The 7,396-nt window shown below is 47.0% G+C and overlaps 1 non-coding gene across 1 annotated transcript; it reads right to left on the bottom strand.

Moving 5' to 3' along the window:
• Positions 1-404: 404 nt before the first annotated feature.
• On the bottom strand, positions 405-476 carry TRNAC-ACA (transfer RNA cysteine (anticodon ACA)). Its single transcript has one exon. It is a non-coding gene; the product is annotated as a tRNA-Cys (tRNA).
• Between the last annotated feature and the right edge of the window lie 6,920 nt (positions 477-7,396).

Raw genomic sequence — 7,396 nt, forward strand, 5'->3', positions numbered from 1 at the left:
GAGGAGGAAATGGCAAACCACTCCACTATTCTTGCCTGGAGAATCCCATGGACAGAGGAGCCTGGTGGGCTACAGTCCACGGGGTCCCAAAAGAGTTGGACACGACTTAATGACTAAACCACAACAAAGGAACAAGAGTGTCCAAATAACTGAGACCCTGCTTTCAGCTCTTTGGGGTAATACTCAACAGTGGAATTGTTGTATCATCTGGAATTTCTGTGTTAAAATTTTTGGTTGAAAGCATATCACTTTGGTTTCAATTTATCCACTTCCTTGTACTTAGTCGCTCAGTCATGTCCAACTCTTTGTGACCCCATGGTCTGTAGCCCACCAGGCTCCTCCATCCATAGGATTTTCCAGGCAAGGATACTGGAGTGGGTTGCCATTTCCTTCTCTAAGAGATCTTCCCAACCCAGGGATTGAACCCGGGTCTCCAGCATTGTAGGCAGACGCTCTACCATCTGAGCCACCAGGGAAGCCCCTGTCTTTGGAAACTCTGGCATTTAAAAGAGGCAGAGTAAAACTCAAGATTAATTTCGAAAGCATCAAAAACAGTAAAGCGTGTAGATTTAGTAAGGCCTTACTTGCTTTTTGTTATATTAGGTGCAAAGTTGAAGTGTTGTTTTTTCAATCCATGTTCCCCAGGTACAGCACTGAAAACAAGTAGTCAAAACCCCAACCTGGAGTCCTGTGGGATCCTGGCCCAGGGGCTCGGGTCAGGTGGTTGGAGCACACCACAGACTGTGACGGGAGCACCCAGACTGGTGGCACTGTAGGACAGGCTTGCCGCCAGGCCTACATGGTGTTATCCCACGTGGATGTGGGTCAAGAATGAGAAAACTGCTTTTGATTTATCTGCTAGGTAGCTTTTGAGGGGAGGGAAAATGACTTTACATAAAAACTCTAAAGAGAAGTTCACCAAAACTGATATTGGCCATTACATTATCTATTTTTTTAAAGATCTTTCGTGATGTGGACCATTTTTAAGATCATTATTGAACCTGTTACAATACCGCTTTTGTTGTTTACATTCTGGTTTCTTGGCCCTGAGACATGTGGGCCATCTTAGCTCCCTGGCCAGGCATTGAACCCGAACCCCCTGCATTGGAAGGCAAAGTCTTAACCCCTGGACCACCAGAGAATTTCCTAAATTATCTCTTGGTAGAGGGATTGATATGTTTCATAACTTCTTCATATTTTAGAATTTTGTAATGAACAGTACTAATTTTATAATCTGAAAAAGATGCTGTTTTTAAGCATAAAAGGAAATATACAAAAAAGGCAGAATGGTGAGACTACAATTGCTTCATTCAAAAAGATAATGGAAAATGGAATATTGGCAGGCTTAGCATTCAGAAATGGCCCTGGAGAGCCAGGACCACACGCCACGTTTAACCCTGTCGCAAACTGGGGCCGGTCCTCGGCATTTTCTCCATCATACACTCGAGGAAGAGAGGATCTGAAAGAGATGCTGTGATAGCGCGCCGGCCCTGCACACACCATCTCAGGAAGGGGCAATGACTTGCTCAGACTCACTCAGGGTCTGTTTTTTTCCTACTGTGTGAGCTGTCCTTCTATCTTGAAAGTTTTGAAAGCCTCATGTAGGAAGTAGCACATGAGGGCAGATAAATGTTGAGTTATAATTCTCAGCTGTGACATTTTAATTCATCAAAAGAGAAAGATTTAATGCCTCTGATGGGAGCATGACACATTCTAAAACAAAGGAAGTCACTAAGACCTGAAATAGATGTTGGAGGTTTGGTTGGTTTGGCTGGGAGGAAGCTAATCTTCTAAAAGACACGCATGGCTGCTCTGAAATTCAACCTCCATGAGTATTTGTGGGTAGGCAGGGAGAGAGGTGGAAATTGCGTTTGGGGTATATATTCTTGTTTTTAATAAAATTTCTTTTTTTTTCCCCTATGCTCCTGAATTGAAATGTTCCTTCCTCAAATAAAAGATGCTGTTTATCTATGGCCACACCTCATGGCCTGTGGGATCTTACGTCCCCAACCAGGGATCAAACTCATGGTCCCTGCAGGGGAAGCACAGAGACTTAACCACTGGACCACCAGGAAAGCTTCTAATGCAGTTTCTTTACATGGGCCTCATGAGAAGGGGGCCTGATTGTCTGAAATCTCTAGACGAGAAAAGTGAAGTGTTGATTCTGCAAGCTGCAGCTTGTGTTGGCAGGTGAATGAATGTGCTGCCGCAGGTGGGGGACAGAAGCTTGCTGCGTCCCACACCCAGTCCTGATTTGCAAGCAAAAACCCTACCCAGAAGCTGGAAGGAATCCAGAAGACATGGACCAACCCACAGCTGCTCCCTAGAGAGAGGTGTGCCTGCTCCCTTCTCAGGCTTACTGAGTCTTAAGATTAATGAGGGGTTGCTTGCCCAGGAGGCCGTTCACGGAGGCAGGCTTGGTCCTGACCAGCAGTGTGCCAGGCCGTCAGGACACACACACGGGCACTGTGAAATCCCCTAAATCACCTTTGCTGACAGAATTTTGTCTTTTCAGGCCAAAGGAACTCAGGAGCAAATGGTCCCAGGGAGATCTTCCTTTCCTCATCACATCTTCAGAATAAATTGGGTATGTGTGTGCCCAGTCGTGTCTGACTCTGCGACCCCATGGACTGTAGCCCACTAGGCTCCTCTGTCCATGGGATTCTCCAGGCAAGAATCCTGGAGTGGGTTGCCATTTCCTTCTCCAAGGGATCTTCCCGACTCAGGGATCAGACCTGCCTCTCCTGCTTTGGCAGCCAGGTGCTTTACCACTACTGCCATCTGGGAAGCCCCTCAAAGTAAATTAAGGTGAATGTTTTCGTTAATCTGGCTAATCTCAAGGTCCCTTTTGACTTTACCTCACTTGGGAAGAATTGCCTTCCCTCAGTTGTAATTCAGGGTTATGCACATTGCCGGTGGTTCTGAAGCTTGGCGATAGGTAAGAATAACCCGAGGAGCCTTTTAAACTGCTGGATAATGGGCATCAGCCCAGACCAGTTAAATCAGAACCTCTAGGGTGTGCGGCCCGCGTGTTGGTAGAAGAAATGCCCGACTGAGCTCAGCCCAATTTGCCGACCTTCAGAATCATGAGCAAATAAAATGGTGGCAGTTTTAAGCTTCAAGATGATTTGTTACACGGCCACAGATAGTGTTACCGAAAAAGTGTATGTTCTGGGGTCTGGCTGCTCACCCCCAGAAAGCCAATAAACAGGCCAGGTTGGTAGAAAGGAGAGTTTGTTTTCAGGTGCCGGCACCTGGGGGAGGGAGGCGGACATCTGTCCGAAGGTCAGCTCCTCCGGCCCACTCTGGCAACCAGAGGGGCAAGAGCTCTCACAGACGGAAGGAGGGGCCATCTGCAGGAACAGACAGTCGGCTCTGCCAGTCAGCTTCAGATTGGTCAGCGGTGGTCTGATCAGGGTCATCTTGTTGTTCTAGGTACAGTTCATCTTCGGTTCCAGGGTCCACGGGTTCCCATTTCTTTGAGGCCAGTTCTCAGAATTGTGGCAGCTTGTGTCATGGATATGGTCTGGTCACCATGTAGCCAGCTGCTTCCACCTGGGGTTTTAGTATCTAGAAGACAGCTCACAGGTTATGGTTCTGAGTATTACCCGTAGCCCTTGAGAAAGAACTGCAGGTCCTTGAGGATGCTTAACGGCTACATTATTACTATTTGATCTCCTTTGACTGTTTTCCTTTGTTTCTGCATTTTGCATTTCTTTGATTAAACTTATTCTTCGGCTAAAGTTTTCCACAGACAGAAGGCAAGCAAAGGACATGGAGGGGTGGGGGCAAGACTGTAGGGTCCTGCTCCGTTTCAATTAACTGAGATAAACTGTATCTCAGCTGAGAAAAACTGAAAGTTGCTCAGTCGTGTCCGGCTCTTTGCAACCCCAAGGACTATACAGTCCATGGAATTCTCCAGGCCACATGCTGGAGTGGGTAGCCTTTCCCTTCTCCAGGGCGTTTTCCCAACCCAGGGATCAAACCCAGGTCTTCCACATCGCAGGTGGATTCTTTACCAGCTGAGCCACCAGGGAAGCTCAAGAATACTTGAGTTGGTAGCCTCTCCCTTCTCCAGGGGATCTTCCCAACCCAGGAATCGAACTGGGGTCTCCTGCATTGCAGGCAGATTCTTTACCCACTGAGCTATCAGGGAAGCCCATCTCAGCTGAGAACCCCTTTGTTAAACTTCACTGCAGGGTTTTGCTCTTGCTCTAGGAATGTAGGATATAGTTTCTGCTCTATCATGAGTGGGGTGGGTGGAAGCTGATTTGAAATTGGGTATGAGGTATCTAGGTATCTCTTTTAGAGCCAAATTCTTGGTTTTTTTTTTTTTTTTTAAGGTGTTGTGCTGGGTCTTCGTTGCTATTTTCAGGGGACCCAGTTTCCCCGTTTGTGTTGGGGGATGATAATAGCAAGACTGGAGGCAGAGAGAGCAGCAGCATCCATTGCCCTGTCGTGATTTCCTGATGGAGCGGCACTCGACAGCCGTGCATCTCTAGCTGTGGGGGGGATCCTCCCGGCAGTGGCTTCTCTTGTTGCAGAGCACGGCCTCCATGGCGTGGGCTCCGTAGTTGCAACACACAGGCTTAGTTGCTGCGCGACCTGTGGGATCTTCCGGATCAGGCACCTTAACCGCTGGACCACTAGGGAAGTCTGCCACGTTTTGATCAGAGGGAAATGGGAAGTGAGAGGCGAGCCCCCCCGCCCCGTGTGGCCCCCATCAACACGGGGCTGCTCTGTGCAGTCTCAGCTCTGTGCTGCCTTGAGCAGCAGAGGTCCCAGAAGGCGTCAGGAGAGGGAGTGTTGATAGATTCCAAGGTGGGGAGGCGGTCAGGGGTGCGAAGAAGATTGCCAGCAGCAGCTCCTGGGAGACGGGGAGCCGTCCCCCCTGCAGGGGCCTGGACTCTGCGGCCTAAACACTGCCCGTCCTGCACGCTGCTTTACCAAGGGGGTCACGTCCTGCCTGACACCCACTCTGCTGCTGCACCTTCTCCCTCTGGACCCAGGACACCAGCTGCCCACAGCAGGGCCCAGGGGCTTTCAGCTCCACCTCGGACTGGCCCTCTTCTGCCTGGCTTACTTGTGACAAACAGAATTTTTAAGTTGGGGGTTGGGGGAGTGGCAAGAGAGACTCTTGTTTTAAATGATCAATTAATTAATTTATTAATTTGGCAGTGCCGGGTCTTAGTTGTGGCCAACGGGATCTTTGGTCTTCGTTGCAGCCTGCAGGATGTTTTGTTGCAGCTGGTGAACTCTTAGTTGCGGCATGTGGAATCTAGTTCCCTGACCAGGGATCGAACCCAGGTCCCCTGTATTGCGAGCAGGGAGTCTTAGCCACTGGACCACCAGGGGAAGTCCTGAGAGACCCTTATTTTGATACTACTGGTTCTCTGAAGAGTATCCCCACGCATTAAGAGTCTCCATTCAGTTCCTCTTGGGACCGCTCATTCTAACTCAATTGTCTTTTACAATCCAATAACTCAACTTATGTTGTGTATGTTAAGATGAAGATGAATTACCTGTTATTACATATGATGATAAAATATAGAAATCCCTGGCGCTAACTTGTATTTTCAGTCTCATCTGCCATGAATTCACCCTCACCTTCATAGCAAGATAGATCTACAGAGTCGTCCCAAACCCACTACTCTTTATTGTGTTTGGGGTTCCCATGCCCATGCTCTTTGCTCTTCCTGGAGTGTTTGCTTGACTTTTGTAAGCCATGAAAATGCCTATTCATTCTTCAGTATTGGGTTTTGATTTTTCCAACCCCATGAAGACCATCACCGTCCTTCAACCCCTACTCACTTCTTTCTGTGCCTTTATCAGACTTTATTTTAATGGCCTTCTTAAATGCCAGTCTCCCATGCTATCTTATGAGTGCCTTGAATACAGGATTTATCCTTTATTGTTTATATTTGTTTTTCCAACACAGGACTGTCCTTTGTTCATGTGAGTGTGGTCAACATTTCTGCAATTTTACATTGAAAGACAAAAAAAAAAATTTAATGACGGGAATTTCTGAACTTATTTTACTCCAACAGGTTAATGTTCTTCTCCGAGGGTTGTTTCCATCTTAGTTATTGGTTAGAATGAAAATTACACCCTTTTGGGGACACTCCCAGAAAAGCTAGTAAATGTTCTCAAAGTCTTTGTTTATCTATAGGATGGCATAATGCCATAAATGAATAATTACACATGTGAAGGATATAATATGCTGTGTAATTAAAGACGTGATGCTAATAGAATCTACCTCCCTACAAGAGCTGCCTCTTAGCAAGTCGTCTTTGGGGCCTGTTGTGCAACGTTTCTGCGGAGTACATTCCAAGTAGAACAGAGAAACCATAAGAAAGGAAAATTGTGTCTTCCCGGGTGGTCCAGTGGTTAAGACTCTACGCTTCCACTTCCAGGGGCATGGTTTTGATCCCTGGTCAGGACACTAAGATCCTGCATGCTGTGCAGAGCGGCCAGATAAACGAATCAAACAAAATAAAGGAAAATCAAGCAAAGTAGCCATCATAAGAAATCTAACCAAACATCACTCATGCAGAAGTATGTGTATTTATTTTCATACACATACGAAAGGCTCTCTTTTCGTTTTTCATTTGTGCTTTTCAGGGGGACCTTTTTCATTTAGGAGGTTTAAATATTCAAGGACATGTTCTATTTGCAGGCAGCTCACTCTTAAATTCAATCGTACAGATCCCTGAAAATCAGCTTCCTGATCCAATCAGAGGTTTAGCATCATCCAAATAAAATCACAGAGATATTCCAAGAGGCTGGAAGTACATAAGGACCATACATGCTCTCTTTTAAACATGTCTCTCTTTGAAAACTGAATATAAACTTCTTCGGCGTCTGGCATGTCGTTTCTTTCCTCCTCCCCATCCCCTCTTCACACTTATTTGTCCATCTTACAGGGAGCTGGAATTCTCTGTATTTCACAAACACTTTTTGAGCATCCACAGTGTCCTGAGCACTGCCTTGTACATGACGTCAATACTCATGCTTTTCTAGCGATGGGTCAGACCAGTGTCGGGGGGCAAGGGGGAGTCGAGGGTGCAGGCGGTGCTGTCCTGGTGCGTGGTCAGTTGCTCAGTCCTGTCCGACTTCTTGCGACCTCACGGACTCTAAGCCGCCAGGCTCCTCTGTCCCAGGCAAGAATACTGAAGTGGGTTGCCATTTCCTACGTACAGAGGGTGAATCCCCGACACCTGAGGAGGAGGGTTTGAAATCAGATCCCTGTGCAGAGGGAGCACAACTCTCTGAAGCTTTTTCTCTCCCTTGTTTTTTTTTTTTTTTTTTTAATATCTATTTATTTATTTTTGACTGTGCTGGGTCTTCGTTGCTGCGAGCAGGCTTTCTCTGGTTGTGGTGAGTCCAGGTTACTCTA

Source organism: Budorcas taxicolor, chromosome 11 (assembly GCF_023091745.1).
Source record: "Budorcas taxicolor isolate Tak-1 chromosome 11, Takin1.1, whole genome shotgun sequence".
Classification (NCBI taxonomy): domain Eukaryota; kingdom Metazoa; phylum Chordata; class Mammalia; order Artiodactyla; family Bovidae; genus Budorcas; species Budorcas taxicolor.